Genomic DNA, 21,836 nt, shown 5'->3' with positions numbered 1-21,836 from the left:
AACTGAATCAGACTTTTTCCTGAACTTTATGAGGTCCTCTGAAATGGCAGAACATTGAACTGCCTTTGATATGGTCATTTGCTCTCTGAGTAATAATTATAATTAGCTCTTTTCTAATATCCTCTTTTGGCTTTAGTGCAGCTAAAGCTATAAAACAGGCCTGAAACTTTTCCCAGGCACTGTTGGGAACTCTTTTGTATTTTAAGTCAATACCTAAATATAATAAGTTTTCTTAATGTGAATGAAAATTCTGTATGAAGTCGAAGGACCTTTATGATGTTCTTCAAAGCTATTAGACCTCTCTTCCCTTAAAGTAACCTTGACTAGATGGCTAGAAACTCATGAGGGGTATTCTAGAATGTGTCCTGATTGTCTTTCCTCTTCCCCCATTTCATCATTTTACCCCTTTCTTACTCCTTTCCTTCTACACAGAATCTTCCTTTCCAAGTGACCTGAGCCTCTTAAACATTCTTTACTCTCAAAAACCTTACTCCCCTTATTTCCTTTTCATTTCCAAATACTTCACACACATTGTTTACAGCTATGGTGTTTCTTTCTGCAGTACGAAATCATCCTCAAAGACACCTGCCCATGGCTCTCTAATAAACAAGTTCATGACAAATTGTTTCATAATGGTTTTCTAAAAAGCAAATATTCAATCTCAGCCACTCCTTGTGGAGGATTGTCTTACCTACTCATATTTTTGAACTGTTTCTTGCTATCAACTTTCAGAATGGGACCTTGTGGTGGGCATTCAGGTGCCTGCATGTGCCCCAGAGGGTTCAGGCATCATCTGCTGCTCTTTCCCTGCCACACTGTCAATGAGCGACAGCATTCAGAGCATCTTTATTCTGAGGATTCTCCATTCCACTTCTGTGGGCAGCTCTCACCTCTGATAGAGATGTACAACATCCTCAAGAGTGCTTTAATGGAGTGTAACTTTTCTCTAATGCTCACCTACTTCAGAAAATCCATATAGTTTCTCGTCATCAGGTTACATCACGTGGCTGCTGGTGTTGCACAGGGTCTCAGAGACAGAAGTCTTTGTGTAGAAATTATTTTTTTGGATTGTGGCATAGGATCAGGGCACAATTGGACAATCTCATGGACTCACCCAGGAGTCCTAGTTTCAAGGGTTCTCACAGCAGCATGTTCAGCTGGATTGGGTGAGACTCCCTGAGATGCTCTTCTGCTCATTTCATACAATCTACCTGCCTGTGGGTGTACATGACCACTTCAGTTCATGTGTGATAAAATGTTATTGATTGTCTTCTCTAGATCCAAACCAGGTTCAAAACACCTAACAAAGAGCTGTCCTACGTGACCATTTCCTCATCTGCAGGAATATTTTCTATTGGCTGTTTACACCTTTTGCCCATGTACAATTTGACTGATCCTGCAGTAAGAATCTCTGTGACACTCTACCCACAGCATTAATCAATAGATGTAAGCAAATAAATTGGATTTGACACAGCAGGAGCAGCCCAGTGGATTCTCTAGGGCTGTCTAAAAATCCCACCTGGAGAGGTCTTGCAACAATCAATAAAATATTTCATTTTCAAGGTGGCCAATGCTTCAGACAATCACCTAGTTTTTTAATTCTCTGTTGGAAAGTGATAATGACAGCAAGCTCAACTCCTAACTTTCATGAGATGGGGGAGTAACAAAGTGCCGGGAGTCTTTTGCTGTCACTGGTATGTACCTCAGTCATTTCAAAAACCCATGTACTCCTCCAGGCACGAAGTGGGAGTCTCCAGCTGGGATTGAAATTAGCAAATTAGTTTACTGTAGCAACAGCAAATTGACAAAAGCATAGGAATGCATTTTTGTTTGATATTTTTTTGGTTTCTGCTTTTAACTATGTATAAAGAAGAAGAACATTGTATTCATGCATATAGTATGGACAGATCTGTTTTTCTCTCAGCTTGTATATATATTTGTTATGAATGTATTTATGTTTCTTGTTCCTGATGTATTTCTTGTGTTTTATTCAATTCTGCTAAAGGTTGGTATCTGGTGTTCTTGTTGTAATTTGGAAAAAATCCACAAACAAAACCATACAAAATACAAAATCTTCTCCTTTTGTTTCTTACTTTAGATCAATACTTTATTTTTGCAATGAAGGACTGAATTAAAATATTCTGCTGTCACCCCATTAATGAGAACTCAGGGCTGACACTTGCTTGTCTAAGTCCTTCAGTTACCTTTATGACACAGCAAAGCCATTCATTTGATCAAGCTCAAAATATGCTTAAACTCCAGAATTTATGAATTTAAGATTGCAAAGAGAGGGGGGTTATATGGCCAAAGAATTCATTAGAAAGTTTTTCACAAAATAAAACTTTAAATCCATTTGAACCTGGATATCTGAGATGAAATGACAAGGAGTAAAAGAAATAACAATGAACATAATTTTCTTTTGTGTTACTCTAATCTTTTCTGTGAAAACCACTTAAAAGTCTTGATCGTGGTACTTGCTTGAAAGCTGCAGAGGAAGAGGTTCATAAAATTAAGTTTCCAAGTCATTCAATTACTATTTAGTCAAACTGTTCAGAAAAAAATCTTCACCATTCAAAAAATCATACTTTTTCTATTGTATATGTGGGCATGATTTTTAATGAATACAGCCCTTAAACATTGTAAAACTGAAATATTCATAAATACATTTGACCTGACTGCAAGCTTCTCTTTCTCTTCACTCTGAAGATCACATTCAAGTCTGAGAATGAATTACAAATGTACACAGATGCTCCAACCCATGAAATATTTGGATTAATTGTATTTTTGCCACACAAAACAACTTTTAAAAAGTCTGTTGTTAGCTTCCTTCGGCAGAAATGTTACCAAACCACCTTAGTAAAACATAATTGCAAGTGTGTATGTCCTACATAATGACATATGTGGTTTAAGATAAGAACAAAAGTCCACACAGCCTGGCATTCTGTGCCTGCCAATAGCCAAAACAAATATCCTGGGCATATGGGAGAGGGGTAAGCACATAATGATTTTTCCAGAATATTTTTCCACCTTCCTGCTATTTCCTGGAATAAATGTGATACTTTTATATTTAAGAGAATGAAGGAATTAAATCAGCCCCTCTGCCAGCCCTCCACCACCTCCATGCCCTGCTTAAAATAAAGAAAAAAAGAAAAAAAAAAGAAAAAAAAAAGAAAAAGAAGGGGGGAAAAAGGAGAAAAACAATCAATGGATGAGCAGTATTGTGATTGTAAATTGTCCTTTTGTATTTTTTCCTCCTGGTAATTGATGTGATATTGCAAGCACAAATCTCACCTACATGGCCCTGTTGGTTCTAGCAAGAGACAGGGAAAAGAACAAGTTTGGAGTTTGGGGATTAACATCTTTGTGCTTGGCAGTACAGCTTTTGGATGTGTTTCGTGCTTCTGTGTCAACATTCACACATTTTTGGCAGGGGATGATGTTCAGGGCACCAAAGGTTCACAGCCCTTTCCCAGCAGAACACAGCCTGCCAGGGCACTGACTCTGCTTTAAAAAACTGACTTGGACTAGAAGGGGTATGCATATTGCTTTCAGAATATCTTTAATCTCCTGGAATGCTAAAATACATCATCAATCATTTCAAGATTTCCTGAAGCAGAGACAGTGCTGATAGCCCTTGGGATCTGATCCCAGCCTGCTTTGCATCACTAACAGTGTTTCTATCACCCATGAGCCTCAAGGAAATTTTCATCTTCCTTAGTATTATTTTTGGTTAACTAATGTAGTTAAGAAATCTGATCTGTTAAATCAGTTTAATTAAATGAGTGTGAGCTCTTTGTGTGTGAACATTATTGTTTTGGATTAAATGAATTTAGTTTAAATATTCTGAATCAATATATGCCAAACACATTATTGGTCTGAAATAGTTGCTCACATACAGTTTTCAGTGTTCCACATTTAACACCACAGCTTAAGTTATGTAAATTTAGACTTTGGACTGTGTATGATGCCATTCCACAGTACATCAGATATTTGAGACAAGATTTTTCTGGGGTTGCATTCCATTCCTCATGTATTTCTGCTTAAAAAATTCAGCACTGAGCAGAAGCATTCACTTAAATAAAAGAGCCAGAAAACAATTTTCACGACTATCAACAGCACATAGACACTTGGAGTGTACAAATGTCAAGATACAGAAGCTGTTGAAATCAGTTGGAAAATGCTTATCAACATTACAATTTTGTATCCTGTCCAGCAGACCAAATATTTACAACCGATAGCAAATTCTGTGGTAGCTGATGATTTCCTACCAAAAGTTTTTCTCTTATTTAAAATAGCAAAAATAGCAATTTCTTTAGGCTATTTTACAAAGCTAAGCATTAAGAGCGTTTGTTAGAGCCAGATTAAAGTTGTTAAAATGGAAAATTTTAAAAGCAATTAATAGGGGTTTTTGCAAACCACTGTTTTGTATCTATTTGGGACAGCAAAGAAGCTTTTTTGCACTCAGACTGCAAAAGGAAACTTTTTTCCCCTAAACATTGTGTGTTTAAGCCCACTGAAATTCTTGTTAGATGAAATTATTGGTGCAGTATTTTTTTTTCTGCCCATGGGAATTTCCTTATCTTTAGTTAAGATATGTGTTAAAATATTGTCTATCAATACACTGCTTTATGAGGGGCTCTTAGAAATTTTATTGAGATACAAACAGAGAGCTGGTGACTGCAGAGGATGTTTGTACACAAATGTCAGGGGCATCCAAGTCCTTGGAATGTAAAAGCCATGGCTGAAGCCTTTGGGGGAAATGAGATGTGCACTTCTGTCACTGGTTTAAAAGGAGCAGGGCTGAGTCCTGATGAAGCAAGAGCAGGATGGCAGCAGAATGTTTTTTCTGATGCATCCGCAGTGATGGAAACAGAGCAAAGAACTGCATGGTCCACACCAGGAGGGCCACTGTCAGGGAAACAAGGCACATCATTGCTTCGTTGCTCTCCACAGCTTCTTGAGAGGTGGAGTAGGAGGTGCTGAGCTCTTCTTCCAGATATTCAGTGAAAGGACTTGTGGGAGTGGTTCCAGGCTGCCCCTGGAAAGGTTCAGACTGGACATTAGGAACCATTTCTTTACAGAGAGGGAGCTCAAAAACTGGGTCAGGCTTCCCAGAGGGATGGTCAATGCCCCAAGCTTGGCACTGTTTAAGGGGATTTTGGACAATGTCCTTAATATTATGCTTTAAATTTGGTCATCCCTGAAGTAGCTGGGCAGTTGGATTAGAAGGTAATTTTAAGTCCTTTCCATCTGAAACATTCTATTCTATTCTATTCTATTCTATTCTATTCTATTCTATTCTATTCTATTCTATTCTATTCTATTCTATTCTATTCTATTCCATTCTATTCCATTCTATTCTATTCTATTCTATTCTATTCTATTCTATTCTATTCTATTCTATTCTATTCTATTCTATTCCGTTCCGTTCCGTTCCGTTCCGTTCCGTTCCGTTCTAATCTCACAGACTCTTCATTTTTAAATGTCTTTTTCCTTCCTTACAGTCACAGCATGCTGAATGATCCAGGAGGAGAAAGGGAGGGTATTCTTCTTTACCAAGCTGTTTGCCACTCACCAAAATACCAATTTTCATCTATTTCTTAGTGTGTAATGTATTCTGGTTTACACTGTGATTCCCATGAATTTGTGAAAGAGATTAAGTCATTAGAAACAACTCAAATCTCCATCTTTAAGATTCTGGAAAGTTGGTAAAAATAGTATCTTGGTTTCTGTCAGTAATTCAGTGGATTTATTTCTTAACATAATATAAAAACTTAATTCTCATACTATTTTATATTTTTTTTTAGAATATGACTTATTCTTTGAGCTCTGTCAGGAATAGAGGTAACAGTAATTCAGTAGATGAAAATAAATTATTCTCTGATTCTATTATCAATTTTTAGCCAGATAAGTCCTTTAAACTTTCCTGGCTATGATCTGAAGCCTCTTTACAAAGCTTTTCTAGCTCTCCCCTTGTGTACATTAGAAACATTAGAACAAGCTCCAAGGGGAACAGCAGAATAGAGAGAATATTGCATGATTTCTAATACCTCATGTTCTTGTCCCAAAAAAATTCACTCATCAGGCAAGCCCATGAGAGCTCATTAACACAAAACCTGATTCTTGGCTTGGTCCATCAGCTTGATGCCACTGAACCCATGGAGTTACTCCAGAGCAAGATTTCAGTAACAAAGTGAAGAGCAAACCCCCTCTCGTCATCCACATTGTGACAAAAGGTACACATTTCTTCTCTCTTCCTGTGAGAAATTTGTATTTGCTGGGAATGAGAATTGGGGTTTATAAAATGACTGCAATATTATTCTTCCCTCTTTTTGGTTTTTTCCCTAACCAAATTGAAGCTGAAATTGAATATTGAACAGTTATGTCTCAACTGCAGAAGTCACCTTTAGTTTTTACCTTTTATGCTTAGCTGGGAAGGGGTGCCAGAATCACAACTATCTCCCAACATTAGTGGAGACAATCCAGAGCCATTTTTGCAAACTGTGGTTGTGTTATCCTGTTTTGGCCATTCAGCCCATGTTATGTCAGGACCTGTAACAGTTCTGCTCCCACTAGGCTGTGATCAAATAATGTAAAATGAGTTTAAGCAGAATCCAGTTTTGTTCCTGGCACAGACAAATTCTGGAAGCAGGATGCATTTCTTCTCAAGGGGATCTGAGAAGTCTTCCTCTCATTCCCCACTCGAGTCAGCTTGGTTGTATTTATGTGAAGATACCAAAGCAATCTTGGAAAAAAAGGTAGACTATGCCTTTTCTTAGCTATGTGGAATATCTCCTGCAATAAATTGTAAAACATGAAGATCCCTTGGTTTTATTTATTGTCAATGTTTATGTTATCTCAATTGTTGTACATTTGCAACAGCTGTGAAATCCCAACACAGAGATATTCCTGGAACAATTATCTCCTGCTGCAGTCTAATCAGAGTAGAGAATGTGACTAGATCAAGGCTCTGGAGTTTTTTAAGATGAGAGATGCATGTGATGATAAATAATGTATGTGTCTAATGTGTTGCAACAAGATGTAAAAGAAAATTAATTCCAGAGGCAGTTTTTTATTATTCTTGAGTCTGTAACCTGTCATCTTCACTGTGAGTCAAATGCCAAATTACAGCTAAAATCCTGTTCTGCAAATGAAATCCTTTAGTCATGCTAATTTTAATTTTAAATTTGATTGTTTGCATTTTACAACTCTTACTATTAACCTGCAAGCCAGTTATACCTCCTAAATTTTAAGACACACAAAAAGCTCTTTTCCTATTCTAGCACTGCAGATGTAAATCGTGATGCCATAGCCTTACCTCAAGTGCATTTCAGGAAAGCTGTGGGTAATGAACTGAGGAGGAAACTGGGCCTACTGAGAAGGCCTGGAGTAAGCAGAAGAATTAAGGCAGGAAGGATCTAGAGACCTTTAGCAGATATAAAATGTAGGATACAAAGCCGTAGAAAAGTGAGTTTCATCAGTTTTACTGGAACAGTTTGTTTCTACAGGAAGGTATATCCATGTAAGCAATAAATTTAAACAGTTCCTCAGGTTCAGCAAGCCATCTGTAGGGTCTGGTACCCCTTTGGACTTGAGCTATGTCTCAGACCTCAGCACAGCCACTTCCTGCCACCTTTAACACTACCTAGATCAAATGCTCCTCTTATACCTCAAGATTTGGATCTGGCCCTGACCTCCTAATGTTAAAGCTTCAAAATTTCTTCACGGTACCAGCAGTCAAAAATACTAAAAGATTTACTTTCCCTTTTAAAAAATTGCTCTGGAATGAAATACAACTTTTTTTTTTTTTTTTCCCACAGGATGAATCAATTTTAAGCAGTATTTTATTACAGGAAATGAAGCATACCAGATGAAACTGCAACATGCTTTTTAAATTGGCAAAATTAATCAAACTCCAAATTTGACAGGTCAGTAGAGTTAATATAACTAGAGTTTCAGAAAGTGCCCACTAGTAAATACTGCTCAAGACTGCTACTTTCCAAATGGGAAGGAGAACTCAAGCCATTCAGATATCATCTCCTGCCTGCCGTATCCCCTTGCTCCCAAAGAGGTTACAGCAGTGCATTCCATAACAAGTGACTGTCTATGTACAAACAGCATAGGTTAATCTTTTGCTCTAAAAATTCACTAGCTCCAGGCAGATCTCTGTCTGGAGCAACTGGGAAAGTGGGTTTAGATGACCTTGATGTGGATAACATCAGGCACAGAGCTAATCATCTGAGAATATATATCTAAATCTAAACTATCACAGCTAAATGCTAGAACTCTATGTTCAGCTGAAATTTGTTGAACATATTTGCACACCAGCTTGGCTAATATCTAATTTTAACTGCAGAAGTTCTGCTAATTGGTTCACAATTCAGCAACTCTGGCTTTGAAACCTTTTTCCCATTGAATTAGCCATAAGATGCATATCTTATGAGAAGGCAAGTTATCTGGGGAGGGAAAAAAAAGTGGTACCACAGCACACAGCTCAACTATTGATCTGGCAGCTCGTAGTTTTAAATCTCTAACAGGACATTTCTAATAGCCTAAATAATCAACAGCTGAAAATACTTTAAAAAAAAGGAAATTTCTCTTGGAAAATGGAACGGAAGAAGAGAAGACAATGACAATATTCACTGTGTCATTCCAAACATGAAATAAATGAAAAGTTAAGAGTGAACATAAAGTTAAATGAGAGAGTTGACAGGAAGATTTGAGGTGAATGTAAGATTGGGCTTTTCTTAAGTACAGGATTTTTTGAGATAATCCTCTACTTTTTATCTGACATTAAGTTGTCCTGGGATTCAGTTTCTAAACTGACAGTATGAGCAGAAAGTTATTTCTTTAAAAAATCACTCCCTCAGTGAGGGACATTGCTATCACAGAACCAGCAAAGATGATTGTACCATTTGCTCATGCAGGCCAGTCTTATAACATATTTGCATTTTCACACTGTGTACATAAAAGATCATGCAAGATCTTGAGTTCCTCCATGAGACAAATTACTCAAAGCTGGGCAGGATGCAAATGAATAAATCAAACTTCTGATTGAAGGAAATCATTGGTATTGACCACCCATTATAGGAGCGCTAAAGTCAACATGTACATGGACATCTTACTCCAAAGATTCCCAGACTCCAAAGATTCCTGCTTTTATGCACATCCAGGGTCACATCAGTGCCAAAACCTGTACACCCACCTTCCACTCAGTTGGGAGCCAGACTGGAAGCCCAAGGACTCCGCAAAGATTTTATTTCTCTAAAATTGCAACTCCAGCTGCATCCCTTCAAAATAGACCTGCAGGAGGCTTTTGCCTCTCGACTGCTGTTTTCAGACTGGGGTACCAGGCTCTGCAGTTAGGGGGTGGGAGAATTCCCTACTCTTCCTGGTGATGCTGTTCAACAGATAATTTGGCTATAGTGAGGGAACATAACTCACTACCGCAGCAGTATCCCATGGGATTACAGAAATGACTGAACTAATAGTTACCTAGTTACTAAGGAGACTTTTCCAGGTTCCAAGTAGATTTAGAGGCTCACATTTTCAGTTACAGGCCTCCCTTATTCTTGGTAAATGTTAGGATATTTCTGAATAAATATCAACAGGGGCTGAGGTGCTCGGGGGTCAGATATTTCATCAAGGATGACCATGTATCTGGAAATCCACACATGTCCAGGGCTCATGTGCAGTGTTACTAACAAAAGGTGATTTTAGGAAAACATCTAGCTCACTAATCCTGTGCTCCAAGTCACAATGTACAAGGGCCTGACATACTGTGCAATGACTCTGCAGTCACTGCATGGTAGCCTCAAGGGCTTACTACTAAAATGTTATTTCTCTAAATAAATAAATGTATGTATGTGTTTAGATATTTCATGTCAACAGTGTGAACACTTCTCTGTGCCTCTAACTTTGCACACAGAAAAACTTCATAAAACTACAGCTATTTTTGAGGGTTTGAGTAAAATAATATGGGGGATTGACGCATTAGTTGATGTAATCACAAAATAAAAAATTATTAAAGCCTAAATATCAAAGCCTAAATGCAGGTGATATGCATGCATTCATTTCTCTTGGAATTATATATAATTGATTGGAATTATCTATATTTGTACTGCAGGAATTTCCAAAATTGAACCTAAGAGCTTAGAAAACCAATGTCAGAAGAAGAAACAAACAAACCCCAGAAAACCTGTGTCATTCTGCTCTCCATGTAATTTGAATCCACATAAATTCTGTAAAAATAAATTGCAACGAAACCTCCTGCTATCTTCATTGCAGCTTCTATATGGAGTAAACTGTATTCAAATAATAAAATAGTTCTTGATTCAATGGTCTAATGTTTTGGAATTTAGAGGGCGACATTTTCTGTGAGTAATGTTGCAGTACATTGCTACACTAAAATACAAACCAATTTTATGAGGCAAAACTACATATAATTTGGATCTTTTTGTAAAACCTCTCCTGGCAAATGCTTCCTATCACATTGATTGTTGAAGAATACTTCAGATTCTCATGCTTTCATTATGATTTATTAGCATACAGTAATACAAAAAAATACACCTATTTTTGGACATTCTTTCTATCAGTATTAATTAACTCTTGACTATGCAAGAATGATCAAGACAGATTACAGTTTTATTTTGCCTTTTGCTGGATATCTTGCTCGCAAATTTTGAACTATATATGCATGTTTTTTGAAGAGAAAAAAATTCTAGTATTGAAATTTTCCTGAGTTTTCAGTATCAACACATCAGAACAAAAATGAAATTGTGGAACTCATATATTTAAAAGCAGAGGTGGGAGAGAAAGGATGGTAGAAAAATAATTTCTGTATGTAAATACTGTCATCTTTACATAGATCAAAAAGAGGAATACAAATAAGCAAGGTGAAAGGAAGATTGTGAAATAGCAGATTTTACTGATGGCTTGTAAACAGCGAGTTCTGTGTCCTTAAATAGTTTCTCCACAATACAGTGTAGTACTCACTTCTCATTAAAAATCTGCTGTCAGCAACAGCCTGAAGGCTTTTGGCCTTCAAGTTGTTAAAACAGAAAGTAAAATAGAAATAATACAACCAGTTCCCTCATATTTGACAGCTGGGAGCATACTGGGCAACACAGAAAAAAGGAAATTTCCTAAACAATTCACTGGTGTACAGTGTGCTCACCAATCACAACTGTTACACTCAAGATGAAGAAAATAATCTTCTAAGGAATAATCTCTAACTGAAGGTTTAGACCAAAAATATAAAAGGAGCCACTAGAGACAATCTCATCCAGTACCTTGTGGTGCTCATGAATGAGTCCTTGTTTGATATAAGATCCTGTAAATAGATTTTGAGCTTTCTTCTCTTAAATAGATATCTACCTTAAATAGATCATTTTCACATTGATTATAAAGTGTTTCCTAATATTCCATTTAAATTATTCAATGCCAAAAGTTAATTCACTTTCCTATTTACTTTAGCCATGTAAAAAATAGCTTATTCTCTTCTAGTACAACCTTTGACAAATCGCAATACCGTTGCTATGATTTTCCCTTTGTATCTTTCTTAGACCAAACAGAACTAATTCCTTTATGGGTTTGGTTTGACAGTTTAATTACTGCTCTGGGTAATAATGGCTATCCTTAGGAAATGCTATCATTAGTAATGGTGAGACTTAATTTTTGTCTCCCATTCCCTTTAATAATGCTTGGAAAATGTAAGTTTATCTGATGTCAAAATATGGAAAGAAGTGGAGTGTTTCCAGATGGTCAGAATAAAACTGTTCAATTACAAAAAAAAAAAACCTTTCATGTCATGTGTTTGTAAGATTTCTCTTGACATGGCCATTGCTGGCCTTATCATCTGAAAATGTTTTGGTGTACAGGTGACCTGCAAAACAGGTGACATATTAGAGTGCCATGATAGAAAAGATTTTGTTTCTCTTCTGGCATGGAAGATAAAGGATCTGTCTATCAGTGTCCTCACCAATAATGCAGATTTCTCATCATTTTTGTAACTCTTTGTAGTATTGTAACATGTAATATTGCAATAATTGCAACTTTTGTATTATTTATTAAAGGTCCTTAAAATTGGACATATCTGACATCAAGACATTGTTTATTTTAGTGCCAAGGTCATGCCCTTGCAGGACACACACACAGCTTGAACTACCTCATCCTTTATTAACACATGGTATCACTCAAAAACCTGGAAAAGCCTCTTGCACACCACATCGACATCCTACAAGGTGATAAGAAAAAATAAAAAAGAAAAAGAAACAAACCAAATGAAAAGCTTTACCTGTAACTGCTTACATTGTCTTAACAAGCATGTCAACCTACCCTCTACAGCAGGGGCCAGCCCTGACCATTTCTTACAAATATGGTACCTGGATCCTGCCAGCATGAACCTGTGTTTGTGCATGATTGTCTATTGCTCCAAATCTCATTAATGCCTTAGAAATAGGAGATATTTAAATTCAGAGTGGGTTAGAAAAGTCGTCCTGTTGGTGAGCAGTAATATTGCTCATGTCTACTGAGCTTTCAAAATACAGAGATTTGATGGAGGAAAGAAGGACATCAATTCACAAAGTTGCTGTGGGTAATATCACTCATGAGCTGAAGGTTTTGGCAAACAGCTGATTTGTAGTTCACTGCTCCTTTGGAATTTTCACTGTGAATGGAAAATTCTAAATCATTCTGAAGAGAGGCTCTTTGAATTTACAGAGTTGGATCCCAAAAATAATATTATTTATTAATAAAGAAATTAAGGGTAAGAGGATAGGAGTATTTGCATTATTAGACTGAATTAGTTCTGCCCAGAATAAGCTCCTGGGGCTTCCTTGTATCAAAGGAATACTTTCCCTCACTTTCCAACAGAGAGGCCAATGGAAAGATCATGTATAATAATTTACTGTTATTATACATGGGATCCTCTGGTTCTTAAAAAAAACATGAGAGATTCAAGTTAAGAGTAGAGCAGAAACACTGCTCTGTCACCAGTGCATTAAAATATTATGTTCAATTCAGCATTAAAGAGCTTCTGAGGTGGACATAAACTGAATGCAAAGTACTCTCAGGTCAGAGACATTTTTCTTCCACAAAAGCAACATTTACAAGGCAGCCAGAGTTCAGGAGAAGAAAAGTTAATTAAGTGCATTTTTAAAATTAGATTTGTGAATATCTGCTGGCTTTTTTGTATTTAATAGATATCATAGAAGTGGAATCCATTAGATCCTAAAGAAAGAAAGACTTTTCCTTCAGGGTTTATACTACCATTTGCTGTATATTGACTATTTTGAGCTAGCACCATCTATCACTTTAATCAGGCAATGTAATTCACTCTTTTCATTCTATACGATGGCATTCAAAATCCCAACAAACTTTAAGGACAAAACAATATGAAGCCTCCAGGGAAAACTTTGTATGCCTTTAATATATGCTTTTATATGCCAGCATCTTCACTAGGACTGAGCCTGAAGAAATGTTACCTGTCATCTCATACGTTGGGAGGGTAGAAGGATGATCTTTTCAAAGGCTGAGATGTGTATTGGGGTCAAATTGCCTTTGAACACTTTGTCCCCTGAAGAAAATCTATTGTACTGATCAAAGCAATTGTTTGACAGATGGATGAATAGTGCCTTTCAAGCACAAGCTGCTGGGCTTCTGGTAGGAATTCCTACAAGGAATTTCATGCCTCATGTGTTATGGAAGAAATCAGGCTACATGGTCACTATAGTGTAATCTCTATGTAAAATTTACATGTCTGTGAGTGTTGCCCAAAAATAAGCTGAGAGAAATTAAAATAACCCTGTGGACTAGAGAAAGGCAAAAATTCATAAAGTGACTATCTTTTAAGTTTGAGGTTTTTCTCTGGAAAACATTACTTCCTTCTTTCTCCAGAAACAATTATTTGTGTTTGGCTTAAAATAAATAACTCTCTCAATCTTTGTTGGTTAAACACCAAGATTTTCAGCATTTGCTGAAAAAAAAGTGAAAAAATTGAACGTATATGATGGAGGAAGAGTCAAAAGGACCCTTGGAACAAAATGGCAGTGTGATTACTGAAAAAAATAATAATTATATAAATGACAATATCATAAAAGATAAATGGGTCAAGAACCACTGATGTATGTCTTCACTTTAGCTTGAAAAATACCAACAAAATTATTGAAATACTGAGAAAAATTTGAATAAAATATTCTGGAAATGTATAAATGATAGAATTCAGTGGACAAATCTGGTAAGTTTGAAACCATAAAGTATTTAACTATCATCCTGTGAATACATCTAAGTTTGAAAAGACAATTAATGACAGAGGAGAGAGGAATCAATAAATCTGAGGATCATAATTTTTTGTGTCATAAAAAGATAAATGCAGTAGAATCAATTCTAAATATGCATGCAAAAATACTTCCAATTAGGTACCATGTAAAATTATAACACAGTATTACTGCAAACTAATTCAGAACTGGTCATATGGCCAACCTTGAGTAACTGTGCAAATCCTACTGTAGTAATAACGGAGAATAGTTAATTCATTGTAAATTTTTACATCACCTGGATTAACTGAAAATGTAAAAAAAAAATGGAAAAAATGGGGGGGGGAAGTGCATTTGCCTTAAGAATCAAAACAACCTTCTGTGGAGTGCAGTTGTTTACTGAAGCAGAGCTATAAAGCTTATTGCATCTGGTAGAATGCCTGCAAATAGAAGTTCTCTGCAATATATGAAGGGACTTGATTCAGAAAAGTGCTTTAGAAAAAATTCTTCTTAAAAGACTGGGTGAAACCCAGATCTCAGATTCACAAAAGGAGTGCAAAAGTCCAGCCAGGGACATGAGTGCAATGCCTAAACTTGGCTTGGATTGGTCTGAGGTCACCTGAGACCTTGGTAGTTCTGCTACCATGGTATAATGTCACTAAATTTCCCTCTAAGAAAACTGCTACACTTATGAGCCTATAGCTGAAAGGCACTGACTCAAAATACATCAGGTAAGGTAAAAGGAAGGAGGCTAGAAATAGCTGACCATGGTCTTCAAAAAATTGATGGTAAAAGAAATTATATTCTCCATTCATCATGACATTTTCTAGAAATCATGTTAGATACCATTAAAATGCAAGAAATAAATTTTGCAGGATACACGATAACAAATAGTTTTTGCAAATATAGGTTTTCACGCATATGAATAATCAATTTATATCAACAAGATTGTAAGGCAATGAATAGTATATATGCTTTGCTCCTATTGCTGTGTGCTCTTGTCTTTAAACTGGTGTTTACCCTGTCTCTGGGGTTACCCAGGAGTGACTTTTCTCTCTATTAGAATTAATGGATTCTGTGATGGTGTGCAAAAGACTACTCTTGGCTAACTCTGCAGTGTAACACAGAGTAGAATCATAAGCAATAATAGTTCCATTAAAAAAAAGGGGTTGATGCCAAATTCAAATACATTTTAAAAAACCAAACCAAACCAAACCAAAAACCAAACCAAAAAGTTCGTGACAAGGTGTTCTAATCTTTCAGCTTGGAATGCCTGAAGTCAATTGTGCAAAGACTATCTAAGTGAATTCTGTAGGAAAGAATTCCATATCTAATAGAACCTACAAAAATAGAAACTTTTTTTTTTTGAAACAAAGATTGACAGAGTAGTTATCAAAGGTTCATTGTGAAAATGAAAGGATTTTACTGCATGGGGTTCTGAAAAAATCTGCTGTGGAAACTAATTTATATTTTCAAGAATGACTTGAATGATGGAATTCAGAATGTTTCTCACATTTGCTAGTGACATCATCCTGGATAAAACTGCAAGTACATTCATCTGTAGTTCAAACAATCTTGATAATTCATGAGAGCACCTGAAGAAGTATAAGGCTGTCTGTGAAGCAGGAACCAGAGCAAGATACTGATTATAGGGCAGGAAAAATCAGCTACAAAACATAGAAAGGGAACAACAGGTTAGGGAGTAGTTCTGCAGTTGTATATCCCTTACAGAGGTTTACAAACTGAACCTGAATCAATCAAACTTTCCTGATGCAAAACAAAATACAGATACCATGCAAGTCATCCATGCAGGAGCACATTTCCAAAGAACTTGAGTCAACATGCTGGAAAACTCAGCTGATGGACATTCTTGGGCTCAAGTATGGTAAGAATCACATGGACAGAGTTTGGAAAGGAGTAATGAGACAAAACCTAGTCATGAATACAAGTTCACAGTGAGGAAAAAAAGTGGGACTGGCTGGCCAGAGGAAGAGGCAGCTGAGTGGCAGCTCAATAATTACTCAAATTTGCAGAAGCTTGCTGCAGAGAGAAAGGAAAAAATCTGTTACTCATGTTATTGGTGAAAAAGACAACAGTAATCAGCTTAAATTCAAGTAAGAAACATTAAAATTAAACAGCAGGAATTGTTTTGTTAGAAATGATAGTGGAATACTGAACTTTAGTAGGTAGGATAACCTGTATGCCTGGACATGTCTAAGAGCAGGTTCTACAACCATGCTGCAGTGGCCCTGGTTTGGGACAGGAAAATGAGCTACATGACCTCTCAGGGCTCTTTAAGCCTTCTGGTTCTACATTTAAGGTATTAGAAATAAAGTGAGACTGCAATGAAATGAGACTTGCTAAAGGAAATGCTGAGAGAAATCTTGGAAAGGATTCTGGGAAACAAGAACAAATAAAAAAACCCAAATGGTTTTTTGTCTATATAAAGACACAGGAGAAAAGAGAAATAAGGCACAACATAAGAAAACGAGTTTTTTAAATAATATTGAACTAGGACAGATGTGTCAGATAACTGCTGAAAAAGTAATTGAAAATCCAAGTAAGTACAGGATGGCGAATTTATCATCTGAGGTAAAGCAATAAGGTTTATTTAGAGTTTTAGGAGGACAGGGCAATTTCTACTGCACAGTAAATAAATAAATAATAGGGCAACATCCATGATAAAGTATAAAATATTTTTGAGAAAATGTAAATACTATAAATGCATCTTTTAAAATATTGAAAATAAAAAACAGAGAAAAAGAGACATCAATAGCTACAAAACCACTTTTGTCAAACCTTAAAGTTATGTAAGACTTGAGAACAAATTTTTGAAATAAAAAACAATATTGAAAACACACAGATAAATCATAAATGGGATGATCTCCAGTACCCAAACAACAGATTGCCAAAGGCTTGCCTGATTTCTCAGTAAGAAACTATTTTTAGAGGAAAATTCAAATATAGTAGGTATTTTCTATCTGATTTTCAAATATGGTTCTTTATGGAAAACAGTTGGTAAAGCCTAGCTGAGTGGGAATTAGTGTGTGAATTCTGATGGGAAAAGGAAATGACTTATGGAAAATGACACCTGGCCACGCTGGAGGGAAAAATACCAATCTGGATAGAGTTTACCATTCTCTACCATTGATCTTTCAAAATGTTTTTGACAGCCTAAGCACTAAGGGTAGTGTTATGCTGCTAAATAGGGCACGGTCAGCACATAGAGGGATAGCACCAGGAAAGAGCAAGGCTGCCATGGTTTGTGCACAGTAGAAAAAAGATGAACTACAATGTACAGCACAACATACGTGGAAACACTAAAAATAAATTTGCAGTGTAAAATAGTAGAGAATGGGACAAAGAGCACCAGCCTTGCAGGTGACAAAAATTGGGTCTCCCCACCCCCCTCTTCCTCCGGGTAACCAGCTACCAGAGCTGAAAGTTAGTGATGGGGAGGCGAGTATATCCTGTTAGTGACATGCTATGCTAATCAGACATCCACAGGTCCATGGGCCCAGATGGGATGTACCTGAGAGTAGCGAGGCAGCTGATGAAAGAGCTCACCAAGCCATTTTTAACCATTTACAGCAGTCCTGGTTTACCAGAGACATCCCAGGTAAGTGGAAATTAACAAACATGAGGTTGTTTAGCCTGCAGAAAAGGAGACTCAGAGGTGACCTTACCACTCTCTACACGCCCTGAAAGGCGGTTGTAGTCAGGCTGGGTTGGTCTCTTTCTCCAGGCAGCTCTGACAGAACCAGAGCTCACAGTCCCAAGCTGCATCAAGGGAAATAGAGGTTGGATATTAGGAAAAAGTTTTTTACAGAAAGGGTGATAAAGTTCTGGAATGGTCTGCCTGGGGAGGTAGTGGAGTCACCATCCCTGGATGGGCTTTAAAAAAGACTGGATGTGGCACTCAGTGCCATGGTTTAGTCGAGGTGTTAGGGCATGAGTTGAACTTGATGGTCTTTAAGGTCTCTTCCAACCTGCTGATTCTGTGAGTTCTGTAATGTCATCTACAAGAACAGCCGGAAGGAAAACATAGGGAACCCATCATGCTGACCTCAGTGCCAGGGAAGGGCATGGAGCAGATCATCTTGGACACCAACTCCACAGCATTTGCTGATCAAGGCTTAGATGGGTGTACTCTTTATGGGGTGAAAAACCAGCCGGATGGCCAGAGGGTGGGGAATGGAGTTACACCCAGCTGGGAGCCAGTCACTAATGGGGTACTGGCTCCTGCTGAATGCAAGTGACCTGATAAGGCACAGTATTACGCAGCAGCAACTTGGCTACAGAGCTCTCCAATGCCCTTGCCACCAGCCAAGGTTTCTGACATGTATCTGTTCTGATTATTACACATGTCATTTTGATAAGCTCCAGCCTAAGCATCCCAGCTTAATCACTGGTAAGGTTGCTCCTAGTTCCTCTTGGCACTTACTCAGGTATGCTAATTTTATCACTGTTAGTACAGCTTCCTTTTGTGGAACAACACAAACATCTGTGCCACATCCTCTCTCCACCTTTAATATTAACATTTCTGTGGGTGCTGAGTTCTGTATAATTAGGCCCATTTCTGAAGAAGGTCTGGCCAGTCCAAGCAGTCCTGGAAACGCTGTTCTTCAACCACTAGAGTGGTCCATAGGACATATATACCGTCTTGGGGAAAAGTAACAAACTCTGATGGTGTAAGGCATCAAGTGAAATACTCTTTGTAGTTCTTGTTGCCACATTCAAGAAAGACCAGAGATGGTTATTAAGCTGATTGATTAATACAGTGCCAGTGTGTGTGCATTAGCATTTAGTTCAGGTCAGGAGTGCCCTTTTTTAACTAATCTCATCACCCTCATTTACCACATTTAGGACACATAAATAAGAATATTTTCAAACAATGAGCAATACCTGACTGGTGTGTGTTCCACCCACAGGACCAGAGCAGAGGAGCGGGCAGGTGCTCTCACAGGGGTGTTGAGCAGTGGAAATGCCGCACTCTGCTCATGCTGTCTGGCCTCTAGAGGCTTGTGTTGGGGCTGGCAGTGGTGAAAAGCCACCCTGCAGCCCAGCACACCTTGCACAGGGCAAACCCCTTGGAGTCAGGCCCTGCCCTGAGGTGTGCAGCCCATGTTGGGGATGCTGTGGGAGACTTGCCTGGGTTTTGTGGCATGGAGATAAAAGGGGGGCACCTCCACTGAGAGCAGGGCAGTGTTAGGGTCACAGGTGGGTGAATGGGAGGCTGGTTAGGTCAAAATAACCAAACAGGGGGTGAGAAATGGCTAGACAGGACATGAGAAAATATCTGGTTTAACAAATAACAAGGTGAGAAGCTGAGAAAAGTAACAACATCATCATGAGGAATAGCTAGATTTTTAAAAGTTATGTAAGAAACAGACAGAATTCTCACACAATTGATAACAGAATAAAAGGCACCTTTAGGAAGCTCAGACTTATAAGACCACCAGTGCTGAATAAAAATAGTAATGCTTTGTAATTTTGCTGCCTTGTTACCTGGGTAAGTATCAGAAATACTAAATATGAGTACAGATGCAGAAACAGTGGCAGCAGTGAGGAAAAAGTAAGTAAGGGAAGGTATAAACAGTAATAGAATATACCAAAAATTCTGACAGAAAATAAAAAGAAAATTTAATTTTTCTTCTGACAAAACAGAAAATTTGTTGGCTGTTTTCTGACAGAAGAGGCAAAGTTTTGAATTCATGAAATGTTGATGTTATCCTTTTACAAGCTCAGGTGAAATCTATCTGTGTAGTTCTGGTGCAGCAGCCTGACATAAACATCAGAAAAGGGAAAGGCTGACCCAGTGAGAATAAGTGACAGAAGGAACTGTAGAAATGAGTGTAAATAAAAGAAAATTACTTTCACTTCCCAAAGGATTCCAACAGCCCTGAAGCTATGCAAATCAGTGTCTTCCTAACCTCAGGTAATCTAAAGCAATCCTGCACCTGCCCTTGCTCAAATTGTAAAACCAATACAACCTTGAAGGGAACCACTGCATGCTATAATAAGCAAAATCATTCAACTGCAGCCCCATAACTGAAGTAATTAAAGACTTAGTTATTAAAAAAAGAACTCTGTGGCAACTTAATCAAATTTGGGATGAGAACATGAGCCCTACCTTTATGGACAACTTCTGTCTCACACATGGCAACAGCTAAGGCATTTTCGCTGAACATGACAAGGTCTATCACTCTGTAGTAGTGGCTAATCAGAAAGAGGAAAAGGGTTATTGATTCAACTCCTTACTTCAAAGGACCTGATAAGAACAGAACTTGAATCAGGGCAGGATTCTCATCCATATGGATCCATTTTCAGCAAACAGATTCACTCAAATCTAACAGCCCAAATGGACAATAAAGTAAGATATGTATTTACATTCTGGTATCAATAACATTGATGGAATCATGTTTTCAGTGTAGAAGGTCTCCAAATTCTCAAAATATCTGAAATTTTACTTAAATTTTAAATGCTTAAATTGTGGCCACTGAACTTGGCTCCAGTTATTCTGGAGCTATCTGTCCAATCTCTAACCAAATTCAATAGATTAGCAGAGGAAACACTTGGGGAAAACAAAAAAAACCCCCAAAACCAACAAGCTTTTCCTTCTTATTTCAGCATTTAAGCATTTCCAGATTAAGGAATTCATGAATTATGATGGTGGAAGTAGAGTACAGGAGAAAAGGGCAGAGTAGAATAGAGCAGAAAGAACACATGCCCTTGTCAAAATATTGTGGTTGCACAAATGAAGCCAATTAGGAACTCAGCTGACAAGATCTCTTTTCCCATGCAAGGGAAATCTTTTCTAGACATTTATGTTTTCAACAGCTAGAGAAAACAAATAGATGTTTCTAAAGAAAAGAACAGTAATGATTACAGCTAAGCATGAAAGGCCTCTTGTTTAGTGAATCATCCATATTTTTAAGTGCTCACAATTATAAGTCAAAAAATTCCATTTTCTGGAATTGCACCCCAATTTGTTCTCAAAAAGAGAAGTAGCTTTAGACCCTTAAGGGAAATTGGTTGAGCTTACTGTAAACATTTTGAATATGTAGGAACAGCTTGCTGATGTAATTTCGTAGAATTATCTCCACAGCAAGAACAAAAAAAAAAGCATAAACTTTAATTCTTGGCTTCTCTAGCTTTTAGAGGGATATATGGGGAAAGGATAGCAACAATTTCAAATGTTATGAATTTTTAAGCACATGAATGATGGACTTATTTTGCACTTGTAAACCTAGGAAAGGATGTATACACATTAGGGGGTTGCCATGGCTTGTGAAGGCATCAACATTAGTAGTAACTCCCAGTTTCCATATATGAATCACACAGATTTTTTAAGCAACATATATATATTATTTATTTTAAATTAATTGTGACATTTGAAGCAGCACTGATACAGCTGTGATGTATAAAAGGAGACATCTGGGTCAGTTCTGTTAAAAAATTCTAAAAAGGATCTAGGAGTGATTTTCTGTATTTACTGAAATCAGTCATAAATCTTGCATTCAGTTTAGTGGCACTGACCTATGCACTTATTTTTGCCATAAGTTGTCTCCTCAGTCTGCC

The sequence above is a fragment of the Camarhynchus parvulus genome, chromosome 1A, assembly GCF_901933205.1.
Source record: "Camarhynchus parvulus chromosome 1A, STF_HiC, whole genome shotgun sequence".
NCBI classification, from domain to species: domain Eukaryota; kingdom Metazoa; phylum Chordata; class Aves; order Passeriformes; family Thraupidae; genus Camarhynchus; species Camarhynchus parvulus.
Note: the sequence above shows the minus strand (reverse complement) of the source record.